This window comes from Falco punctatus (assembly GCF_963210335.1).
Source record: "Falco punctatus genome assembly, chromosome: 4".
NCBI lineage: Eukaryota > Metazoa > Chordata > Aves > Falconiformes > Falconidae > Falco > Falco punctatus.
Window position 1 is genome coordinate 64,659,106 of NC_137583.1, and position 27,109 is coordinate 64,686,214.

Consider the following 27,109-nt stretch of genomic DNA (forward strand, 5'->3'; position numbering starts at 1 on the left):
AAACAGCCATTTCAGTCATTTTGTGCATGTTGTCTGACTTTTTGGACTATATTAGAATATGGATATGAAAACCATGATTAAATTATACTATTCTAAGGTTCCTTCCAGATTCCTATTGTATTATTGTCAGTAGATCCATTTCCACGGGTCTTAGTAATGTTTGGATTATAAACCGTCTATAGCTTCCCCATTGAAGTCAGAGCTCCTGTGAGGTGGTCCTGCAATCATCCGTGTTTTCAGAGAGTGAGTGAAGAACAGACATAATGAGGATGGGATACATTTCCACATTAATCATCAAAAAGTTATGTCTCTAGCCTAAGATATTTGTCAACCTTCTCCTAAACACTTTGGTGAGAAACAGGCACACCTGGAAGGCAAGTCCACAGACAGTGTCTAAAAACGCATGTAGCAGATTCTCGCTTTAGAAGTGCTTCTCTCTTGTCCCACCGGTTACTGAGGAGCCTAGAAAACAAGCTCAAATAGGCTCTGATTTGAGAGGTTAACTTAGGTGAGATAAATTCTAACCAAAGCGCAAGTTAATATTGCTCTATCTTTTCTAATTATTTCTTTCTAAATCTACCTTTTAGAATTATTTCTATAGTTTTAAGCTAATTTTCTTTATGCAGACCAGTTTTATATTGAATAGCTTGCCTCACCATTTACCTTGGGAGTCTTTAAAGCAATCTGGTAAAGTATTCAGTCCCTGTCGAGAACTCCTCATTTTCAGCTTTTGGCCTGTTATTCTTTCTTTACACCCTCTCTTACTATAAGAAGTAATTATTTTCCTGCAGTGCACATGAATTTCCACTAGAAAACATGCCTTATGATTTCAACTCTCTGCTCTTCATTTAAGCTACCTAAAGAACAGAGAATATCCAACAGAAGGATATCATCCCTTTGATGCTATTGAACGATTTGTTTGGCCTTTAGTCTAAGAAGTTTGGACCTTGCTGATCCGGATGTTCCCAAGAGGTGGTTGCATCCAAATTTTCACCTCATATAACCTTTCTTAGCTTGTGAATTGACAAGATCATAGTGCATGATTGTATGGTTCCTCTTAATTAATTTGCCATTACATTTCCACAGTCTTGAGAGAGAAGAAAGAGATTTTTAGTGCTGTATTCATTTTCTAATACCTGTCCCTCGGCTGCAGTCCTGAAGTTAATGCTCACTAATAGTGTGTTCTTTGTCTGCCCAGTTAGCAGGGTCATCATTTTTCAAGAGGTCTCCAGAATGTAGAAATGATTCTTCAGTTACTGCTTTTTTTTTTTTTTTTTTTTTTTTTTTTTAACACACACCATTTCTATGTTCCTTTTTCCTTTATAGCCTACAACTGAGATGTTTTGCTGTGCCAGTATTTTATTTTCAACACAAACCAATTCTTCAGTCATCAGAGAGTGAACTTTGCATGTGACTTTTTTTATTAGACAAAGTGACAGTAGGAACTGGTATAAAATTATCCTAAGCAGAGGGTATATTTTGATCTGATTTTAGTATATACACAACTCCTAAAATATTTCTTGTGTTTTTTTCCTTCAGGGTGACATCACTGACACTTGCAAACAGAGTAGGATAACTATGGCTTTTTAATAACAGCAAAAACATTACAATCAAAAACATTATCCAGAATGAGGTGTTCTGATTATTTTGGTGAAGAGGATACATAAATAAATGTTTGTTTTCAATAGAATTTTGGGAGGTTTTATTACTTCTTTTTTAAAAAAAAAAAAATTACAAAAAGTGAAAAATGACTTTGCTATCCAGGAATAGAAATAGTCTGAACTTTGGAAATAGGAGGAAAATTAAAGGAGAGAGAGGAAAAAAAAAAAAAAAAAAAAAAGAAATGGGCCTTTAGACTTCATCGCCAGATTTTGGGCTGTATAATGGGAACTTGTGTCGCTTCCTTCAATGTTATACCATGCTGGAGGAAAAACAACAGCTTGAAGTGGGCTTTGAAATACACTAGTTATGATAAAAAATATATTCATTTCAATAGGCTGAGGAAGGCTGTCATCTATTTATATGTTTGTAAAGGAAATTGTTCCGTTTTCAAATCCAGTGGACACCTCTATTTTTCTAAAGCAGACCTCCTTCATCGCCAAACTATTTTGTTCACCTTTAAAAGAACAATATCCATAATCAGTTGTCTTAATTTCGCAGTTTAGTGGATCAAGACATATAAAACTAATATATTTCCTTGGATATGTGTTGTTTCTGTCATTTTGCTGATGAAAAGTCCACTAGAACTTCACATCTTCAGACACTGATAAAAGGGAAAAGATTTGGGGTTATATAAGTGTTCTGGAGTTTGGAATACAACTTCATAAAGAAAACGGTTTTCCACAGAGCAAGGACCCGCAGTCCTACTCACAGATTTCCTACTAAAGATGTATTTAAAAGCCTTCAGAGTGCTCCAGGAAAGTTAAATTTCAGCTGACCTACATCTTTGCATTATTGCTCTTGATCTTTTAAAAGCTTCCAATTCCCTTTTATAATAAAAACCCACCAAACTTCCTATGTCATAGCTATCCCTTTCAGAAAGCTGCATAATTTAAAATATTCACCAGCAGCCTGATAAATGCAAGAGAAATCAAACATACTTTGCCAAGAATTTAGGTATTTTTCTATAAATAAATGGGAGAAGCTTGTGTTAAACAAACATGAAACTTAATCATGTGTGGTAGGATTGCTTCAGGTGCTTAGGTATTTGGTAAATACCCTGAAATAATTTAAAAAAATAATACTGTTACATTATTGACATATTTTACATTCAGTTCTTAGATAAAAGTATACACAGGTATTCAGCCATTCAAGATCTGATCATCTGTTATTTCAAGTTCAATATGATTTATCTACCTTTCTAAAAGTACTAAGAAAGCCTATTTCTTCACATTCTATATTTTTTAGAGAGTTTACTGTTTATGCAGGCTGGTCACAGTTGAGTATAATGTATCTATGTGTCAGAAATTGGAACAGGCAGTAGACATTATAGATGAATTGCCAGGAAATTACCCCAAGTGTGCTGACTTCCCAAATTCCTTCAAATGACTTAACAGGCTTGACATGGCAGCTCAGTGTTCAGTTTGCTTAGGGGACTTTAGGAGAATCAGCGCTTCCAATCCATTGCTAAGGTTTGGGGTTTTCAAATTTACATAGCAATAAGGAGCTTAGGGAATCTGTAACTGGCAAGGAAAAAACACTTAAGTCAGTATTATTACCAATAACAGTGTTTAAGTTCATTTGTACAATTCAAATTAAAAGTCTTTACTCTTCTAAGAAAAAATTAAACAGGCGTATCGTATTATTATTGCTGAATTGTTGATAAGCAGCATCACCTTTGATCTGAAAGACTTTCAGTTCACGGCAGCACTGGCAGTAGCAGACACGCTCATTCTTGATGAGACAATGAAGTGTGTAAAGGTGACAGGCTTTATGGCAAAAGGCATCGCATACCTTCCACAAATCACTCATTTGTCTAATTCTGGATGGTATAATTCTGTGACCTATGAAATTAAAAGCAGAAACCTTGATTTTCTCTTTATAGCTCCTTGCATCATCCCAGATAGAGAATGGCTGTCATCACTACATGAAATTAAAGGCATTTTTGCAAACCTAGCATTATTCTGCTGAGGTTAAGGAATTCCCCTCAAATGAAACACATGGTGGTCTAGCATCTGTGAATGTACATATACAGCTATGAGGTGAATACAAAGAAACAAATGTTCTTGTTTATTTTTATATTTTATATAAATTTATACATTTACCCTCGCTACATTTTCTGCTATTATTTCACAAAGCCATTAAATTTGCAAAAAAATGAAGCAAATAAGGATTGCCCAGACTTGGTGAGTGACGGAAAAAATGGTCTCCAACCAGATTCTTATAATTTGGAAATAATCGAACTTAAGGTATGTCAAACTGTTTGTCAAACTGTTTGTTACTGTTACAACTAAAATGTTATTCATGCTGTCAGAGCTTGGCTGATTTCCAAAACAATGGTAGTCTAAAAATAGGAAAAAAAATAACAGAAGTGAAAATTACTGAAAAATTGTTCCACATGAGATAGACTGCTGAAGATACCAGGAGGTAATTGGTTTGACTATACCAATGTCCCTTTTTTTACTATGATGTAACTATAGAGCAATTAGGTTATTCTTGTAAATGGCATGGTGGCTACAGCTGTAAAAAGACATCACTGCCATCTTCTGGTAGTAACTCATCTGGCTTACCAGCATGTGGGGTTTTATTTATTTATTTCTCTTTTCATAGAACACTACACAGGCATTCAGGTTTTTGTTTGCAAGATCAGAGAAATGTAAGCATTGTGCTTTAGCATTTGGAATTTGTTTTGATGAATTATTTTATGCTCCTCTAGAATCCCTGAACTGCTATATGACTTCCACTGGTGAAACATTCTGGAAATTGATTTTCCTTTGAGTTCGTAGACAGTATAAGTCCAAAAATGTGAACTTAATAGCAAAATCTTTTGTTATATTTCTGTCTCAAAGTGTAGGCTACCTAATGGGTGAATGTATGGAGACAGAAACAGAAATTTCACGAAGATCAGGTTCAATTGAATGTTGGGCTAGTATAATCACACCCATTTGTATTTGCTGAGGATCTGAATCTCCTAAACTGTTTATAGTTATATATTTGTCTGTGTGACAAAATCTGCTTTCTGCTTCCTCCAGACCCATCAGTGCCTCAGCCTTACCTCTGATAACTTGGCGGATACTGTTTATCACTAATCAGCAAGCAGAAACAGAATAGCAGCAGTCTATCTTGCTCCAGGAGTTGTAGCTTGATTTGTGACATGACCTTTACTCATCTTTACCATCAAACGTCATTGCTGCTTATAACTAATAACACTGATATTAATAATTAGTTCCAATCTTACTTGATGATGTATCAGTAATGTCCTCTCCTAAGGAGCAGGAAATCACCCTGAGTGTAAAGGGGAACTATGGCGTGTAATATTAAATGCAATACCCATTCCCCTAAATGTTTGTTTGGAAATCACTCATCACATCATTGGAATTTCCATAGATACCAATTTAAAAAATAAATGTTGCATTTTTTTCCACTCTCAAAAACCTGGCAGTTAATCCACTTACAGACATTTTTGGGTGGAAATTTAAAGACGGGGAGAAGAATATGGACTGCTTTTGCACAATATTCAAATAGGTGAATCGTTGTGTCCGCACACAGCAACAGTGGAGTATTTCAGGTCATCTGTTCCATACAAACAAACTAAAAGTTTCTGGTGAGATGAGAAGGTTGATGGTCTGGACTGAGGTAGTCAGAGGTTGTGAAGGTTCAGTGGGAGCTCCAGGCAGCACCAAGCACTCCAGTACTTTGGCCTTCCCGAACTAGGCAAACTGGGGGTGAGAACTCGCTGGCCCTGCTGGACATGCAGTAAAGGCATCCAGAGGGTTTCCATTCATTTGGGAAGTTACCATGCCGGCAGGAACAGTGAGTTACCCTGGTGGTTTGGATGGCTCTTCAGTTTCCTGTTTTTTTTTTCCTTGACATTCTGCACCCTGTTAGAAACTGGACAAAAACTGGCCCAAATGTGTCTACATAGGCAAAGGTTACTTTTATGTAAATGCTGCTGTGAATAGCAGTACAATCTCCTGAGGCTGATTACTGCATTAAACCAGCATTTGGTCCAGCTTGATAGGACAGTTCTTGGGGCCTTGCAGGCTGGAGTTCAGATCTGCTGGCCACAGAGCAACCTTTATTTCTGGCCCCTACTCACCACACTGCAAAACAGGGTGAGCCTTACCTTACCTGTGGCACCTCCTTACCTGTGCTGCCTGCTTCCTCACTGAGCTGCAGCCCCAGCACCAGCATCTGTACTTGACTGGGTTTTCAGAAAGGAAAATATATTTCCCTTGTACTTTTTCTGTATTGCAAGCCTAGCCTCAATTTGCAGTCTCTATATTTAAGCATATATCCTCCATTCACGTGCTCACAGCCGCTATAAGAACTAGGATCACTCTTGGAGATATTTCCCTTTCAAGGCAACCAGTCAGTCCTCAGATGAAGAGATCTGAGACAGTAAATTTTTCAGTGGAGCTGTTCTCCATCAATGCAGAAGCCAACAGTCTTTAAACCCAAAGCTGGATAGTAGGTTTTCACTGTCCATTCATGCCAGTGACAGATGCCTGGCAAACAGGAGCTGCTTGTCAGTTCCCAGACAGGAGGCACAGAATGTACACTTCTGGTAAAGGAGCAGAAAGGCTGTTGGTTGACACAAGCTTTTACACAAGCACGCATTTTCATACAACGTCATTCAAAACCTTTTACACTGCAGCACATCCCCCAGCTGCGAGCCAGCTGGTGATTGTCAGGGAGGAAGAACCAAGGTACAGTAAAATACTTCTCGTTGTAAGCAATTTTGCAAAAATGTGTTGCAGTTTTAAAGAGCGCTCCTGAAGCAGACATCTCTTTTCGTTACCTGCTGGTTTTATGGTTGGGATTCTTTTTTCATATTATCAGCCCGCTGCCAATTCAGCAATTTGTGGTTTGTTAGTATACAGTAATGTTCTGAACACTAATCTAAAAGCAAACTGAATAAAGAGATGCAAAGAAAGGGTTGCAGAACGAGCCTCCTTTTGTTGTTCATCCATCCAAGCTAGTTTTATTTTTAATAATCAGTACTTTCCAGGCTTCCAGGAAATCAGGTTAAAAATCATGGGAAACAATTCTTATCATTTAGCCATAAACAGTGTAATACTAAAAGCAAATCCAGTCCCCTCAATTCAGAAGTAACTTGCTGGAAGTAGCAGGTTACTGTGCTCATTTGAGTGCTTTTGAAAATACATCAAAAAGTTAAGGAAACTCAACTGATCTTTTCTTTTCTTTTCAAAATTCAGTGTGATCCTGAAGTTTGCAATAATCTCTCTACCACAAAATGTAGCACACTGTAATAAATAGCAGAGATGTAGAGGGAAGAACCTGTGGCATGGAAAAATCAGTGACAAAACTAATGGGAGAAATACTGGAAGGTCCCAGATTCTTGGACTGTTCCTGGCTTAGCAGTCTGTATTAATGAATATGAAAGGAAAATTATGGAACTGCAGCACATAGCGAACTCTGCAATAGCTATTACACCTTATTTCCATTTAACTTAGTCCTTTCTCCAAACTTTTTATAATCTTTTCTATATCTTTACTCTGCTTAGAAGTTGAACTGGACTGTGGCACGTACCCAGGTGTTCTTAAAGAACTGCACATTTTATTTTTAGCCTATTAATCTTAAAAACTCATTATAAAGTAATCTTCCTCCAGTGATCTTCTCTTCGCAACCAGTCCTAGTAGACTGGCAGCTAAAATAGTGGATAAAAGTTCCAACATTTCTGGTTTTCTGAGTTATTCATCAATGAAAGCAGCACTTGTACCAATACAGTTATTAAAGCCTCAGTGGCTTAGCCTGCAGTTTTTCAGAACTTCAGATAAACTGGCAGTAGTTAAATGACTGTGGGTTTGTAATGGTAGCATTCAGCTTTTGTTTATAAGTTATTTCTGTACTGTGTTGGCTTTACTTCAAAGTTAACTATGAAATGCCAGGTTTTTTACTTGTGTTATTGTTTCTCCTGGTTTTACTCACAATATTCGGGGGGGGGGGGGGGATAAGAATTGGCATATAAATTAATTATGGGAATATTTACATATTAAATGTGCATATTTAAAAGTCATGAAGCAAGCATAATAAATAAATGTAGAGGTCCTGATGGTTCTCCTGGTTCTATATCAACATAATCATTTTAAGATTGTTAGCAACTCTGGAAATAATAAGGACTCTAAACTTTCTTCATGAGCCAGATCATTAGATTATGTGAACCATCCTAACTCCAGTCTAGAATTTCTTGGATTCATTTCAATCTTTTTCCTTTCTTGGTTAATTCATATGTAAGTCAGCGTTATGTGGGGCATGAACTAGAGCCCAGAGTAGCTGTCCCTCTATGTGTCGGTCCAAAAAGGTGTTTATAATCTTACTCATATTGTAGCAGTTGGATTAGTTGTGTGCTTACACTTAAAATATGTTCTAACTCCCTTCTGAGCTGGGTACCAATCCCTCTGAATACTGGGAAGAAGAATATGGAGATGTTAGGGATCTTGTGTGACGATAACTGTTTCATTGGTCTGCAGAGCTCCTTCTTCAGGTGATTGTTTTTTATTCGTTTAGTGTATTTTTAAACCTAACAAAATTTGAGATGTATCTTCTGCTGTATCTACAAACCAGTGGGATAGGAATTCTCAGGAACTGACTGTGGTTCCCTGCTACTGGGAACCATTCTTTGCTGGTACTGGCAAAAACTGGAGGAGTCTAAAAAAAAGAGAATACTGGGGCTTTCATTCTTCCCGTGAAATATTATTCCATGATCAGTAGGATATTTTTCCTTTCAAATAGGTAATGATGCCGGCACCTTTCCAAACATTGTTCAAATCTGGCATGTATGATACAGCAGTGCTCTGCACGTCTGGCTGTAAGAGACATGATGTCAGCTTTAGTAATACCTTCCAATTGCATTATCTTTCTGCTTTTATATTCTGCTTCCAGACTTTTGGAATTCCTCATCAGCTACTAAAACACAATGTTCAAACTAGAGACCCATTGATCATTTTAACTGCTTGAGTGGCCAGAAGTCACCCTTACTAATCACCATTGCCTTTAGTCACTATCACTGAACTAATTACGGGCCGATATTTTTGAACCTCTGAAAAATGCTGAATGGTTGAAAGTAAAAATAATACAATGTAAACAAAATGAATCCTGAAATCGCTTCATTCTTCAGTAAGAATCACAAGGTCTAATGATGTCAATATAATTACACGACTCTAGGAATGTTTGTAAAAAATAGAAATCACAAAGGAAAAAATGTAACCCCCCACTTTTTTCCACCAGTTTTTCTACGATTACAAGCCTTCAGATTTTTCTCAAAATAAAGTATCTGGTAAAACTACATGTTAAAGATCTTTAATTTTAAAATGCATTTTAGTCATTCTGACATTTATATAAAAAAATATAAAGATGCCAAACCCCTTAGTACATATACGTGCATTTTTTTCAACTTTTACAAATATTAAGCAGATTTAGGAAGTGGAAAGTGACTACTGTTTGTTACGAACTGTATTCATAAATCTGCCCTGGATGGACTTAAAGTTGATATGAATAAATGACTAATGGACTTGAATTATTGAACTGTTGCTTGCTGTTCATAAATAACACACTTTTCCTTAAAGCTGACTATATTTTGTATTGCAAGCTTAGCATCTAAAAGCTACTGCATCAAAATGAGTCAGGACTAAGAAGCTTTTTCAGAAACTGCCAGAATAGATGTCATGTATTAAAAAAAAAGCAGTGTTTCTATGGCACAAGTATAGGCACAATCCTTATGACATGTTTATCTGTAAAATATGATTCTTCTGGATTTTACTATGTCTCTTCAAGACTTCTTTCACAAATTCAACAGGCTGGACAAACATTATACTTTCAGAGTAGCTTGATAAGAATTGAAATTAGTATTTCAATATGTGTCCCATCTATTGCAGTGCTTTTCTAGAACTGAGCAAATAAATATTAATCAAACCTTGCAACACTCATTAAAGTCATGTATGGCATACAGAGATCATTTTGTCCGCAACTGAAGTGCAGTATCCTCTCCAGTAAGCACTTTTTTTTTTTTTCTTTTAGAAACCATGCATGAAATATATTTGCAACCTATTTCTTCTTGAATGTCAATAAAATAAATCCAATAACTTAAACCTGCGCTTAAAAGTTATGTAAAAATTGTTGGAAGGCAGCATAGCTGCTTGTATACAGCCATCTCTGTAATCTTTTATCCTGTGTAAGACTGCATAGAGATTTAAACAGCTGTTTGTTTTAGAAAAGCATTTTTCTTCCTGCTCTCTGTTTGTTTCTGAAACCGTTCTCCAAGTTGCAATAAGGGCTATTCCTCTACACTTGTTTTTTGTGCTTTGATTAGTGAAAGAATTATTCTCGATTAGATCTTTTTATAACATGAGAAAACAGTTCTTATAAAGGTGTCACTGATGCTTTTGCTTATTCTTTTTTAACTTCTGTCTAATAATTTCTGCAAGCTCTGAACATTGCTACCTTTCATGTGTGTAAACAACAGCACGCATCTATGAGTACTATTTTCATGAACAAATTTCAGGAAATAACTTTGCAAGGGACAGTTGTGTGAGCTTTATTCAAGAAGCAAGCAGCCACTGGACTCTACAAAAAGCATTTTTGAAAGCAATGTACAAAGCTGACTGAGTCTACAGCCAGTCTCTAGAGCTATTTTCTCCTTTGCTCTTCCATACACATTGATCCATTCCAGATTTATTACCAATGAACTTCCCAAATGTCATTGTCTCCAATTAGAGATGATGAAACTTGATGAACGTTTTCGTACATATACCCCATTCTCTTAATCTGCTACATTTTGTCATTCTGACAGCTAAATAAATCAGATAATTTTGGCATGGCTTGAATTGCCATTTAAAGGCTCATGGTTCTGTTACCTTCTACTGCTCACATCCATTTTTATTAGCAAATAACAAAATCTTTTCCATTTCACTCATCACCATCTCAGACTTTAAGAAACGGAGACTAGCAAATTTGTTCAAATATTATTATTAAAGGTTTATGCCAAGGACATTTCAGTAAAAGGGAGATCCAGCACTGGTGACAGAGTTGTACCATTCCTGAAATGGAGTACTTAAATTTTTCTTTCTTCTGCTTCAATATTCTGATCAGCCCTGGAGAACAGAACTGTTGTTGTAACAGTGCAAGGTTAACAGTTATACTCAACGATCTTAAAGGTCTTTTCCAAGCTAGATTCTAAAGGTATATTCTGCTTCCATTTATCCATGGAGGTTTAGCTGAGGCACCATCTGCTGGTGGTTCTGACAGCAGCTACCAAGTGAAATATCCATCATGGACATGGATAAACATTTCAGGCTCTTTTGGGGTAAGATCTTCTCTGAGTTATGGGTCAAAGTGATATTTGGGCATTTCTTATGACCTTTTTTATGACTGAGCTGATGCAAGTGGCTCTGCAGATGGATAAAAATTTATCTTGGCTGCTCCTTTCAGGATAAGAAAAAAGTACTCTGAATGTTTTATGAGCTACTTAACATGTCTATTGTAGGTGTTGAAAATTTTTACAGATTAATCTTGTTAGAATATTGATTGAAAATTTTCTTTAAAAATTAAAACATTCTGTAATGTGAGTCAATATTGCTGTTGTTTTGTGTCTGAGGAAAAGAGAAATTTACTTGTAACACTCCCTTTCAAACTCCTTTTGAAAAGAGGGTTAAATTATTTTTCTTTCCAAACCTATTGTTATTATATGATATAATTGATTTATTTAAAATATAAAATAACTAAATCTTTAAACTTTGTTAGAAAAATTTTGACTGATCTGAATTTTTTTCCTGTCAGTCACAGTTTTGGAACTTGGCATTCATTTCTCATATTGGAAGAAAAACAAGTATTACAATCTCACAACAGTCTGTGGAAAAAAGTGTCTTTTCTCTTCCCATTTCTTCTACAGCTTGGGAGGGCAGTAAGTTTGGACACAACCACTTTCTAAATAGAAGCATATCTAAATAGTGTAGTTGTACCCAGAATATACTAGTTAGAAAGACTCCTGTTTGCTTACTCTGGTGTCTTAACCTAAATCTGCTTTGCCACCTGTAAAAAGGTCAGGTCTTTTTGCATATGATTCCCCACAAAAGTCTAACCTGGATTTAGCACAGGAATTCAGAAACAAGTGATTAACAGTAACAAATATACAGAATATAGTGCAATGAAAAGACATGAGCAAAAGTGATACTTAATATGTAATGTTTTTAATGGCACTATTCTCTTTAATATTATCTTAAGTATGGTAAACCAGCAGTTTTCTGAATCGGGCTATAGTGAGTCAGAGTTCCAATGAAAACTGGTTTAGCATCATTGTCAAGAAGCAGCAAACTATAACAGTCACTTCTTTACACAGAAACTTATAAAATTCTCATATTGGACAGAACTGCAAACACATAAAAATAGGAGTTATTAACAAATAAAATACTCTGTCAGAATAGCTCAAGTACTGGGATTCAGGATTAGGGAAGAACTAATCTAAGCCAGGGTCTTCGGCACTGCACCAAGTCCCAGTGACTCAGCTAGCAGCTAGGAAAATGAAGGCAGACAGCTGGAAGTGTGTGGAGAAAATCCACCCTCCCAGCCTGCAGAAAATAAAAATAAAACCAGACTATTCTGTGATAATTACTCCAGTATAGTGCCCTGCTTTCCACTCCATGGAGACCCTGGTGCACAGAAACTGTTTATCTGGCCCCATGCTTCTCATCGCCCCTCACTGGCCACATACATGACCAATGAAAATACCTGATAGTGTTGACATGGTTCAGGTTTCCTACCCAGCTACTTTTCCTGGGTGTCTTCCCTTTGCTGTCATCAGTACTCTACCAGATCTGCAGCAAAGGTGGAAGCCAAAGCCTGCTACTCCTCCTTATGGTTTTAAGTGAAAGACAATTAAAAAAGACAGATTATTTTTTCTTAGGAACAAACTATTGCATAAGACATCTGTATTTAATTAAAAAAAGAAAAGACACACAAGGTCAGAAGATCTATTTCCACCATAGTCTTTTTCACAGACTTGGAGATTCCCCAGAGCTGTGGGGTATCTGTCCCGCAGCAATTCACAGCACTGCTGCAGGGGACGGTGGTGTATTTGCAAGGAGTGGATGGCTGAAAATGCCCAAGTCTTACTCACAGAGGTGAAATCTGTGCTTAGAGGATCCCTTCTGATCAAGGAGATCAAATCTAAGCATTTTGGCCAAATGTACCTGTCCACGGTGCAGAGTTTAGCCTGTAAACAGCAGTGTTTACAAACATGGGGCTTTCATGCCTCACTACCTAAACGATGAAGTACTCAGTCTCCTCCTTAAAAGCTTAAACCTATCCCAAACAATTCTCTTTGATTCTGGTCAAAATTCAGAGCAGGACAGTTTGGTCTGTACAGTCTTAGTACTTTATATTGTTAAATTGTCTTCCGATATCTATACTCCCCCCACCTCCTGCCCTCCTTTAATGTTCAAATTGCTTGTCTGTTTTTCTGGAGTGAATAACAAGAAACTCAGTGGGAAGAAAAACAAATTTGTTAGAGCCTTTGTACATGTTTCTTTTTTAAAGCTTCCTGTTGGCTTAGGCACATTGTGTTCCTCTGTATCACATCCTTTTAGAGCCATATGTGGAAGCAATAAAGTATATCCCTGCCTTCAAAGATACAGAGCGTTTGTTTAGCTGACTGACTAAGGAAAATACTATGAACTCATTAAAAATATGGTTATATGTGGTCACTTAATCATAGAGAGCAGGCTGCAGAGCAGAGCACAGGAAATATTAGTCAGCACAGGCAATGGATAACTGTCAGTTACTGATCTCAGGATATCTTGCCGGGGGATGGCAGACAGCAGGTTAGCAATAAAATACATCACGTCTGCCAGCAGTTTCCATTAAGATCAGATTTCCAACCCTAGAAATGTTTGCAGATAAAGGTGATGATTGCTGACTAAATGCAAAAGGAGAGTTTTCTTCCTTAAACACAAGATACTGCCTATTACAGTCACAGCTCATGTAGAAAGAAAAATACACAGGATCAGGAAACCTGTTTTTCCAAATGCCTTTTCCACCAGTTCAGAGACACATACATGTGTACCTGCACTGCACATTGGGGGGTAGTCCCATCTAAAGGAAGAATGAAATTTAAAAATTCCTTTTGAAGTATCTTCCCATTTGCTCTCCGTATTGCATTAGTGTGCATCAATCAAGAATGAAGTGCTTTTCTCACGCTGCATAATGACTATATGCACTGAAAAGAGACTTATTTTGCAGGACTATGAAGTGCACATGCCTTGAACACTTCACAACCAAAACATTTGATGATAGTATCTTTTTTCTTCTTGGTAGTAATGAAAGGATTTATGTTTTCATGACAGATGCCGTCTCACGTAAGTAATGCCTGAGAATAATCAGGCTAACAGATTTGCCTGTCCTGTGGAAAGAGATGAAGTTTACGAGGGAAGTAAGACATGTAATAGCCCAATTATGCTACAGAAGAAAAACTTAAAAAGAAACAGCCTTGTCCAGACTTGGATGAAATACACAGAATCAGTATTTCTTTCTAAACTTCCATTATTTTTACAGGTAGAATTAGAAAGAGTTTCATTAAACATTGAAAAGTATGATTACGTTTTATAAAGTCTGCTTTTTGGGACCTGAGTTGTGCGAGTTTGGAAAGACTTGCAAATATTTGTGACTTTTCCTGTCTTCTCAATCTGTAAATTTTGGCAAAGCTCATATTTTTTTCTGGGTTTTATTAACTTATGTTAGACCGACAATTTTCAATCTCTGACATAAAGCAATAGTTACCTTCGTAGCAAGAATTGTCTGTGTGTCCTGACAGCAGCCCCTTAGTGCCTCTGCCCTGAAACCTGCCTCCTGGCATGGGCGGTGCTGAGGTGCCACATCCCTTCGGGGGGCTGTCAAGCTGTGCAAAACCACTGCCTGCAAAACCTCAGCTTTATCTGCTTCAGAAGCTGGAATGTGTGTTGATGAGTGAGTTCAGGAAGATAACACTAGGTCCCCCAAGCAAATCATAAAAGTGTAACCCCCACAGGCTAGCTACTGTGCTAGTAAATCTCTACATGAAAACATCACCAAGTCTCATCATAAATCTCTACATGCACATCACCAGGTCTCAACATAAAAATGTGATTAGTCAGACTAAACAGAGAGGTCTCTACCGTAGCTTGCCTTCACAGTCAATAGTCAACAGAGTTTAATATAAACAGTGGAGTGCAGGACACAGTTCATGTCATTTTAAATAAGCTGTCTAAAATTTGCTAAAGAAATTAATCCTTAAGTACACATTATATTTTCTTCTTTTGACTATAAAGGCAGACAGCTCAAAAAAGGAAACCAAAGGTTAAAAATAATGACCAGAAAACTTAAAGAGGGACTCAAGCTGGCATCTTGAGGTTTCTTAGTATTGATAATCATTAATAATTAATAGTGCTATTAATAATAGTTACTTGCAGTAATTAATACTTTTGTTTTTAAATTCCCTTTTTTCTCTACCTCAGTGACTATGGACAGTTTTATTGAAGTTTGTGATACAGGTGGCAATTCATTCACTATCCTTCACAGAGGGCTCAAAACTATAACTGAATCCAAAGAAGACCACGAAGAAATGGATTGTTCTGTGTCTGGGGTTGTAGTCACAAGGTTTGGGGTGAATATCAAAAAGGTCACAGAGGTATAGCAACCAAAAGCAGATCATCTTTCTTAAACTGAAACCTTATGAAAACAAGAGCTACATACATGTATATCTTTATGTTTTATATGTCCTAAGATTTATGGTTGACCCAACTTCATCTGAGGATAGTAACCAATGGTCATTTTCATTTATTTTAGCAAAATCTTGATATTTTTCATTATAGATTGCTTTAAGTGTGGCAACACTGTGCTAAGTCTGAGCTATGATGCATATTCCATGACGTATCATTTTTCTTTGGTTGCCCTTGTCTGTTCAGCTGCTCTACTTGCTCAGCTGCTGCTCTGTCATTGAAAAGAACTGTCACCAGTTCCATTATAAAGTGCAGATACCGTGATAGAAATATATACCAGTAACTTTTCTACAAAGATTTTAAAAGATCTCATCTCTAGTGTTATTTTGCACACATTTTACTACAAATGAAATTTTACAGATCATTAGTCCAGAATGTGAGCTAGTTGTTTGACAAAATGAATTAAAAAATCTAGGTTTATTTAATGTAGAAAAGTATGATCTGCACATGTGCTGTAATTATTTTTTATTAGAAATTCATAAGCGCTATTTATCAGCAGACTTGCACTGCATAATTAAAACCTCTGTTATATGGTACTGTACGGACATGAGTACTATGCAGCCTAAAATCTCTAAATTAGCTGTTGAAATATAATGCATGTATATGGACAAATGAAAGAGTTCTGCAAAAATAGAAAGCTGCTCAAACACCTGCTGTCATCAAAATACAGGAAGCTTCTTACCAAGAAATGACAGCTTGTGTTAAACTGTGCGTTGCCCTTGTACTGAATAAAGGAAATAGAGAAATTATCTTTACAGCTATGAAAAACAACCTTGAATTTCAAAATAGTCACAAATATAATTGTGTTTCATTTTATTACACTAAAGGGTTTGTTACATATATTGTATAACTTGTTGTTGTTGTGAGAGAGAGAGAGAGCAAGAGGTCATTTATGGCTTCTAAAATTACATACTATGCTCCACTATGTTGAACTCAGTCCTAAATATATGTAACTTATGGAAGTCAGTACAAATAGTCTGTCTGACATCATGCACAGTTCTGGCTGTTCGTTTACCCACCTTTCCAAAACAAATGAAAGACTTCATTTTTTTCCTCCCTCTTCCTTTAACTACTACACAGACATGAGATAAGTAGGCTTGAGTCGTAAGAACTGCCCTCCCTGTATGCCAATAACAAACATCCTCTTTGTTTTCAAAAGTTTACAAAAGCCAAGTTTCAGTTCAGGATGAGGATGTCAACTTCCCTTTAAGAGGAAAAAAACAAGGAAAAAATAACAGTACCTTTGAGAAAAAAAAAAAAAATCATTAGTTTAAACACCATCTAAAGATAGTGTTGGGTTTCTTCTTTTGCTTTTGCTTTCAATATTTTATTGAGGCTTTCCCTATCAAAGTGCTCAGGCAGTGCCAGAAATATTTTTCTTTAAGGTTTAAAATTCCTGGTATACCATAACAAAGCCTTGAAGAAATAACACATAATTATGCTCTGCTTTCTTTAAACACAAAAACAATGAATCTGCATTCTGGCCATGATTTCTAGGAATGAAGAATATGTGTATGTGTGTGTTTTCTGAATAGGGCACTTATTAAGATTTTAATTTGCTGTCAAGGACAACTTACCATATCAAGATGAAACTATTTTATGATTCATTTACCAAGTGTGACTGAGGCAGCTGAGATTAATTTAATCTGTGGTTGTGAGCATTAGTATTCATAAAGAATCAGAAGCACAAATAGAAGCATTCAGTCTTTCTTTTCTCTGAAGGGATAGGTTTTCTGTTGTCTGTGTAGTGAGGATCACACCGAGTTGTAGATTTTTAAACATCTTTATGTTAAAATAGAAACACTGAACTGAAATAATAACACTTGCAAAGATCTACTGCTGCTCCTTAGAGACAGGCTTGAGTGAAATATCGTCAAAAATATATACAAGTGTAATATTTACACCTAGAAAGGAGTGTTTAACCCCAGCAGTCCCTGTCATTTCTCATTTAGCCCAGGAATGAAATGTTTGGACAGTGTCTAATCTTGATTTGTAATGGATTTAGAATGGATTGGGGAAAGGATGGGAAATAGTTAACTTACAGTAAACTTTCATTTTTATGTGTTCCATATCCTGCAGAACACAAGAGCAAGACCAATTGTAAATTTTGCCAAATCAACAATATATAAGAAAATTTAAGTTTCATAAAAGCAGAACGGTATCATTGCTTAATGCACATGAAACTACAATGTGATTAGTGTTTTATTGGTCACAGGAGCACAGCTGAGTCAGGACTGAAAGTAAAATTTCTATGACCTAGCTAACATTTTTTCCCTAAATGGGAATGCAAAGGCAGGCAGGGCTTTATGAACCAAAAGACCTCCTTCATTATCTATCCACAGCTCTTTGAACTCAAACTGCTTCTGTGACGGCAGAGGCTGAGGGAGGAGGATGCAATTCTCTTCTTGTGCACCTACCCAGCACAAAAACTGACAGCTGCTACGGCTGCATCACTGTGAGCCACAACATGGTCTCAAAAGTGCCAAGGCTAGCCTGTCAAAGAGAACATGAAGGGACAGATGTTCTGGTTGATTATGTGATTTGCACATTGATGTAACTCCTTTGACCTTAAGATTTCTCCTGATACCTACAAGGGTGATGAGAAAAAATGTTGGCAGCAGTACTAGTCAAGAAAACAATATTTTAAAAAGGGAATTGTACAGAGTACCTACTGAGGACTTTTCCCAAAGACGCTGGTCTCTTATAGGTCTTCAAATAAGTAAACTAATGCCTGTTAAATATACCTTCAGATGCCAGCAGAATAAGAGATATAACAACTCAGACTGTGGCAGAATTTATTAAACAAGAAATTACTAGAACCTACAGAAGTTATAGATTTGAACAGGAAATGCATTCAAGAATACAATGATTTAATGACTTCATATTTTATCTAAGGTTTTTCTTTTATTCCAGTGACAATTTTGCATTTCAATCTAGACAACCTTCAGCAACTGCATGTATATTTTAAAGCTCTGGCTCACAGAATACCAGACTGATTTTGAAACAGAGCTCACTGGGAATACAAATATTGAGGGCTGTTGGTTGTGTAAAGCAAGTTAATTAAGTAAAATACTGATTCTTTAACTTCTGTAGACATAGCCATATGACACTAATAATAGCTTGGAGACAGGAGATAGCAGAGGAGACAGTGAAGGAGTTTCTAGGCTGAAAAGTAAAATACATGTACTCATTTAAGAGAAACTCATTTAATTGTCTGGGTGTATTTAAATAACCAAGGACATAATTGTTGTATTGTAGGTCTTCAAAAGGAATAATAAATGAAGTTATACAGTAATAGGTAAGCAGATTAATTCAATAAAATCTAATATTTCACAGCTAAATTGTGTGCCTATTTTTATCCACCTTACATACATTAATCCTAGACTACATGAAAAATTCTACCTTTGACAATTCACAGTATGCAGTGAGACGTCTTTTTTTCCCCATATTCATCCTCATATCCCATACATCTATTACAACTTCAGTTAAAAACAATATCTGAATTCACAACATAGGAAATATCTTCTGTCTTCAAAGAAAATCAACCTGGTTAATTTTTATGTTCTTTCCTTATTTCTATATCTATAACTGTACATTATAACACTGGTGGGAATTACTAGGAACTTCTAGTTCAACCTTTTGTGTAAAATAGGACACAGACCCTTCCTGAATTAATTCCTATTTATAGCAGACCATAGGAGAAGGAAGGAATCGATCTAGATTTTGCAATATTTGTAAGCCATGGTTTTCCCCAAAGACATCACCACCAAAAAAAGGATTTGTGTTATCATTTTGAAGCTAACATTCAACAGCTACAGCAAGATGGACCATCCAGTCTTTTCTTTGCCTTTAGCTTTTCTGTTTCACTCTAGCAAACTTCCATAGGACTTGCATGTATAAAGAGAAAATAAGTAGTGCCTTGCTGTCACACATCAGCAGGATTCATTGGTGAAAGTGTTTGGCTTAAAACCAGAAGTCTTATTCATATATTTAAAGGCTGACATCTCTTTTTAAAAGATCATCATCCAGACTGCATTGAAATTAAGACTCAAATGTTTTCTTGAACTGGGATCAAAGCAGCCTGAGTAGTAAGATAATAAAAATGAATGCAATTGTCCTTTAAGAATACTATCTGCTGTACGCTACCAAGGCACTTCACCACATGATAGTGGTAGATTCCTTAAAAAGAGTGAAGGAAAGCAGTTCCTCAACCAAATGCTGATCTAAATTTTGGGTTGGGTTTGGAGTGGTTTTTTTGTTCCGTTTTGTTTTGAATACTTTTTTACTCAAAGAAATTATCTAGCCACTAACACTGTCAACAGATTGGAAATTCTGGCCCTAGGTTAATCTGTCAGAAATTACAACAATGCCTCTGCTGTGTGAGGAGGGAGTGAAATCTGTCTCACAAACATCTTCAAAAATCTTTCCGTTAATGCCTCTACTATTTCTGATGGAACAGTAATTGAATTTTGAACCACAGAAAGATCCGCCAAGAGTTTTGGTTTTGGAGCGCTGCACTCCAAAATAGGAAAGTGCCACTGGAAAGCTGAAAACAGTTGGATGTTTTAATCTGTAGCTATTTTTCCATCATCCTTATTATAATGTACTCTATAAATGTTATTTGGGGAAAACTGCTTAGTACAGTTAAAAATAATGAAAAGAGCAGCTAAATAAAGTAATTATTTTTTTAACCCCTCCTATAATGTGTACATATATCTTTATTTAAGATATTTGATTTTATGTTTCTTTAATTTAAGTAAAGGCAAGGTGATTTTCCTTAATTTGCACCTGCTTTAGTATGTTTACCAGTTCCCCATTCCAAACCTACTGAACTCAGCAGAAAAAAATGCCCAGGATTTCAAGTGAATTTTGATAAAAACTTATTGAACTTTTCACCTGACTTGGAAGTTTAGTTATTTCCGTGAGAACATAACCATAGAATCATAGACTTATAGAATAGTTTGTGATGGAAGGGACCTTACAGATCACCTAGTTCCAACCCCACTGCCATGGGCAGGGACACCTCCCACTACACCAGGCTGCTCAAAGCTCCATCCAGCCTGGCCTTGAGCACTGCCAGGGATGGGGCACCCACAGCTTCTTTCAGGAACCAATTCCAGTGTCTCACCACCCTCACAGTAAGGAATTTCTTCCTAATATCTAATCTAAATCTACCCCTTTTTAGTTTGAAACCATTACCTCTTGTCCTATCACTACAAGCCCTACGAAAAACTTTGTCCCCACCTTTCTTATAATTACTAGTCACAGTGAAAAGATACATTTGAAATACTGTGCTCCCCTACAGACTGGTAGGGGTTGTTTGCTTGGGTTTTTTTTTTCTATATTGATGCATATGACTAAGAAAGAGAAGCCAAATATTCATGGTGGGAAACTTAATACTTAGAAAGGATGTCTTTAAAAAAAAAGGTATTGGAGTTCACTTACTTAAAGTTAGCAGAACAACAGCTCCCAGTATTATTCTTGAACCATATGAACAGGGTAAATTTTAAATATTTTACTTTTGTGTTCAGTACTATATGGTGTTTAAAAAGGCAACTGCATTTAAAGTAGTTCACAGTAGAAGAAGTAAGTATAATAAACAACACTAGAAAACTATGGCAAGGAAAGAATTTTAAAATATCTGTCTAAAATTTATCCAAGAGAACGTAAAGGGAAGACTAGATCTCAGCAAGTGCTTTTTTTTGGATACAACCTTTAAGTGGTTAAGTCCATGATAATGATCAACAAAAAAACTGTTAAAAATTAGATAGATATCTCAATTTCTGCCAGAAGACTTTCTAAAGACTTTCTGCAGCACAGGGCCAGAATTGCTGTGACCTTGGCTGTGTTCATCATCTTGCCTATGGAACAGAGCCACATTCCTCTTCCTGATCCTGCCCTAGCAACACAGCTACCTATTTATTTAAGAAATTTGAAAATCAAGCATAGTAATAGGTATATAAAGACTGTTATGGATTTATAGCTTGAATTTTCCCATTTCAGGCAGCTTCAGGCTGAATCTCAAGGTGAAAACTGAGGTTTTTTGCACCACAAATCTAAATGTAGGTTCCTCATTTGGCTAAAATTCCATTTTGCAAATGTATGTTGTCTTTAGCTCCTGCCAACAGTACCTTCTCAAGATCTAGAATGGCTTCAGAGGATTCATTAGACAATAAAGACAACATATGAACCAGTGGCTGAAAGCTGAAATTCAGTCTGTTTAGGGAGCAAAGACAGCTCACTTTTTTAACAGCAATTTGTCTCCTAAGGAATTCAGTAGTTGAAAATTTTCTACTTATCTAGTTATAGCTTAAAGCATTGGATAACTGGGCTTAAAAGCATTGGCAGGTAACATGAAGCAGGGCTGAAAGGGGCAGCTGACATCTTTGCAGAGATGTCACAAGAAGTCAGATACACAAAAAGGGGCAAGAAGCAAAGACTGAGCAGGAGTCACCTGTTTTGCTCTGCAACACTTTTTGCTCTGCAAAACTTTTAAGTAGCCAATGTATTTGAATATGTACTTCCACTGTTAAATGTGGCATCTGTAGACAGGCCACATGATGTTTCTCAGGCCTCTCCCTTTTGGAGACATATCAATTTCAAAGACCAACTTTATATTCTTAGCTCTGCTGGCAAATCACATAGTCATTACTCTATGCATGACTTTATCGATAAAATATAAGTAACAATTGGTACAAACCTATCTATTTGTGGATCACTATATATATATGTATAAAATAAAAAGATTCTACAAAACTATAATTTGCTCTTCTTATGACAGTTCCCTTCCAACGGTCTCATTTCATCACTATGTGTACTTCCTTTTCAGCTGTGACCAAATCCTCCTCTATCATTTCCAGTGTGACCTTCCACACTTAACACAAATCTGTGCTAAGCTGTATGCATTAGAATGCAAAGCATGCATTCTAAGGTAAATTTCTTCCAAAAAAAAAATAATCCTAAAGAGCAACAGTAAAAGTATTAACATGGCTAAACCTGATCTCATTAAGTGCAGAGGTTGTGCTACAATACAGGTAATTTCACAAGGATATAGTACTGCTAAATCAATATATTTCCTAATGTTTTTGTTGGTCTAACATATCTGCCAGTGACCAGAAAAATAGGAAAAAATCCATAGGGCTGACACACCAAATTGACAGCATAGTTATCAGAAAATAAAACTTTCTTAAGCATGTAAGCTAACTTGCATTTTCCCTTGCTGACAGTGATGTTGCTGTGCAGTCAGAGGGGAGGGATGAGTTACAATGTAGTGACTTCAGTGATTCCGTTCTAACACTTCAGTGTTCTGACTCACTCAAATATCATACAAAGAAAACAATTTTCCATGTTATTTTTCTTTTCCTCCAGATGTGTCCATAGCCTTTACACAAAGCCTAAGTTTCAAGTAAATGTAATATTCCCCTTGGTCATTTTGCCTTCACATAGTTTTTAGTCTAGACATAGACTATTAATGCCTATTTACTTTGGGCCATGTTTTGATGCTCCAGTTCAATAATACTGTACATCATGAATGACATTTTGACACCATTCTTAGTTTTTTGCAGCTTACTTGCATGACAACAGATTTTAATACTTTCTCAATTAACTCAATGGGGCAATGTGAATATCCTGGTGTGTGAGTGAGTTAGATCTGGACAAGCCTTGAAGCAGCTAAGGGGTCCAGATCCTTACAATCTGGACCCACCAACATAATTTACACCCACGTTATTTATGTGGCGTTTACAGAAAAAAATGCAATCCTCAGAAACCAAAGTCTATGGTATATTATACAAATAAATCTGGTTTCACTCAAGGCAGTTAGCAATTTGGCAGTTAAATATTTCTTTTAGGGACCACTGTAACATTCAAAGAATGAAAGCAAAATCCTCTTGTCCTGATAGAAAAGTCTCAATCCGCACACATTTCCAGCAACACGGAGGCTCTCTTTTCCCTATTTCATCCAGATAATGAAGGTTCTGGATGTTACCAACTGCTAAATCCTGTCATTTCAGGATCATCCTATTGTACCGGAGAATGTTGTTACACATTGCATTGGTCTGCAGCAATTCCAGAAGACAGATTTTGCAACCTGAGTCAGTCCAGCTGAGTCCAGCTGTGTCTGAGCTCACAATTTACCTTGTACACAATAAAAGCCACGATTAGAAAAAAAAAACTCACCTCAGGTCTCAGATCCAAATTTCACTTAGCTCTAGGTGACAGAGAACTATACATTTACATGCATCCTGTTCGCAGACTTTCTGCACCCACCAATTTTTGTTAGCTATGTTTGGATTTTGCTTTGACTTTTAGAACATTATTCATTTTCCTTTCTATTAACTTCCAGGCAACACTGAATTTTTATGATTTTTTCCTGACAGCTTTGATCTTGATATTTAGACCTCTATGTCAGCAGAAGTCTTAAACCCATAGTTTGTATATGCAAATGTTTATAAATTTTTACATCCTCATTTACTAATTTTTACATTAACAACTTTTACATCTATCTAAATGAGAAGTTTGTCCTGGCATGTCATGCATACTCACCTACTTCAAAGGCAATTTATTTGAGTAGTGTATTATCTGTATTGTGCAACTTAGTGGACTTCTCACTAATATTTGGAATTAATTTCCTTAGGTCATGCAATCCAATTTTCTCTTACTGCTAAAAAATTCTTTGAGTAGATTATCACATGTCAAGACTGATACTTCAGACTTTACCTCCAGGGTTCTGTAAGCATCCATACTGAGAAGAGAAATACTACACAGAGTCAAATAGGTTTGTATCTCCTTACAAATATGTATTCTGTAGCCCAACAAGAAGGCTACAAGTGTGCTCTCTTTCAGAGTGGGAAAATGGCCAAGAAACATTTCAGGGTCCTTAAAAATCTACAGAACCTCTTTATTGCACATGGAGAAGTGTCATGTTGGGTGCATAATCATGCATTGGGTAGACTGTCTGCAGCAGAGTATCAAGGCAGAAAAGGCTTTATGGCTGCACTAGAACTGGCATCGAGATTATTATGGGCAGACACTTTGGCAAAAGCAGTACTGGACAGGCAAAGGAACCATGCTGAGCAAGACAGGAGGAAGCATGCCAGACCTGTTTGTAAAGCAAATGAAAATATTATAATGGAATGGCAGAGGTGGACAAAGACACAAACTTCTCAGTAATGAAAAATCAGGAGGAACTGTTAGTAGTGCAAGTTTAAAATACTCAGACTGAAGTTCAAAGATGGAAAGATGAAACTGGAAGTGGAAATAAACTGAAAGAGAGCTCTGAGCTTTTTCCACACAAATAGTAGGGATCGTATGACACAGCATTGAGACATATGGGTATAATAAGGAAATATGATGTAACAGGGATAACTGAAAGTTGACTATATTAGGAAACTGACTGGATTATGTAAATACTCCAAGGCCACTAAGTTTATAGAAAGGATAGTTTATATAATAAGAAATATTTATAGACTTGGACCTCATGGTTATGTAGAAAGAACAAGACAGAAACAATTGCAAATGTCAGTTATACCTAGTTCTTACACAAACAAATGCAAATTTTTTTTATCAGTCAAAAATATCTCCAAGTTCAAGGTACACAAGCCTTACTTCAAAGAATACCAAAAAAATGGTTACCTGATAGTATATTTTATTTTTAACACAACATTTTTATTATGTTTGTCAGTTTATATTTTTATCTGGTTTATTTTCTGGTAAAAATCTTGTAGTTTATTTTTTTTCTGATAAGTGTGAGAATTTTATGATACTATATTACCTGCCTTCCTACTGAGGAGTGTCTGGACCAATTGTCTTGATTTCATAAACACATACAACAGTTTGTCATGCCTCTGTGCTCAGCTGCCTAATGTACAAGTGTTGCTCAGATGTCTATCCAAAGTCTTAATGAAACCTAAAACATCAAATGGAATGAAAACATAAATTTGCCATGATTCAGCAATCCTTCAGATGTATATATAACTTCCATATAGAACTTAGCCTGTCATGTAAGCCTTCATCCAGGCACCTTTCCTATCCAGCAATACACTCTTACATTTTTAAGCCTCACTGAAGTCAGTAGATAGTAACCTTCCTGTTCAAATTGCTAAGAACTTCTTAGACATCAACTAATGTGCTTTACTAATTAACTTTTCAACATGAGTGAATGAGTTTGGTGACACAGAGACAAGAAACAAAACTTTTCACCTCTAAGATCTCTGCCATCTCTAGATGTAGATGACTACTAGCAACTGCTATGATTGTTGTTATTCACAGATAGAAGTAAAACAAATAGCCAGTTTCAACTTCATTCCTACAGAATCTGAACCAGAAAATACTTAAAGTCCTTCTGTTTTCAAAAGAAGCAGCACCGAGAACATCATATTCCAGCGGTAAGTGATTTTCTCCAGCCCATGCCAGTAACGTTACCTCTAAATCTCAAAAAAAGCTCTACATTTGAAAATGCTGGAGATACTCTATTATCTAAGAACAAAAGTGAGTAACAGTTTTTTCGAAGAAACATATGCAAAAGAATTAATTAACCAGCTGTTGGTAATTTCAGTAATCTTATTTATATTGCTACAAGAGTTTATGATATGCAGCTTCTTATTCCTCACTCTAGCACACCAGCTGCAACTCAAATATTTGTTTTTTTTTTCAGCAAGTGCAACTGATGATATGTCCAGTCCTGAGAGTTGAATGCAACTAGACAAACTTTTCAAAATAAAAGATTACCATTGCCACTGAAAAATTTCTGAGTTCAATGTACTTTAGAAAAATATAAGATGGGAGAGAAAAGCTGTCCAGGTGTTAGGGTCACTAGCAAATACGGAAAATAATATCATACACTGACATCAGCCATAAGTTTTCTGAAATATCCTAGCATGGATGAAATTACTAGCATAATGGGTAGGAAAAGTATCTCAAGATTTTCTTGAGAATAATATTTGAAAAATCTGAAAGTATAAAATCGAAAGGAAATATCCTATGAATAAAAATACTAGCTTTCTTAAGTGTCAGAATTCATGTGCTAGATTCTAAAATATAAGGAGTTTACTGAGAGAAAACTTAGAGAGGAAAGGTTTCAAAGGAATCTCGTCAAAAGGAATTGCATACTTTTCTGTTCTTGTTTATAAAGGCTATTACAGCTAGTTTGGTTTGGTTTGGTTTGGGGGGGGGGGAGGGGGGGGGGGATGTGCTGTGCTTAACAAATAATTTCCTGCTGCTATAACTCTACTTGCAAGATATAATCAATCTCAATCACATTTGAGTAGTGTCACCACAGGGCATTTAAGTAGGCCAGCATATGGTTAACATTTGTCTGCATTAATAAAATATCCACAAAACCTTCCAAAATTTCATGGACCGTCAGTCACATCAAACTTAGCTAAAGCTTTCATGACAAATTTATAATGTGGGACAAATGACTTGTAAATTGTACATGTTTTGAGTAGCCCTGTAAAAATGGGAAACAGAAATCAAAGTTTTAGTGATTGCATGCCAAATTCTGAATAAAATTATGAGAACCAAGAGGGCAAATGCCATCCAGGAAGGCCTGTGGTGACATTAGCTAAATGGATGACATTATATTAGAGAAAACTGTGGTTGTTGCAGGTTATAACCAAAGCAAAGATAGGGTGAAGAAATCCTACGTTCCTTGTAGGAAACTGGTCAGTGAATCCAAGGAC

The 27,109-nt window shown here is 36.3% G+C and overlaps 1 long non-coding RNA gene across 1 annotated transcript in view; it reads right to left on the reverse strand.

Annotated features, from left to right (window-relative positions):
- LOC308062612 overlaps nt 1–26,603 on the reverse strand; it is a 50,739-nt gene extending 24,136 nt beyond the window's left edge. Inside the window, exons 1-2 of the long non-coding RNA XR_013927644.1 lie at nt 12,794–26,603; nt 1–12,528 (exon numbers count right to left, since the gene is read on the reverse strand). The exon at nt 1–12,528 is cut by the window's left edge and continues 24,136 nt beyond it. This is a non-coding gene — a long non-coding RNA (uncharacterized lncRNA). The remainder of the gene's footprint in view (nt 12,529–12,793) is intronic.
- Nucleotides 26,604–27,109: the final 506 nt, after the last annotated feature.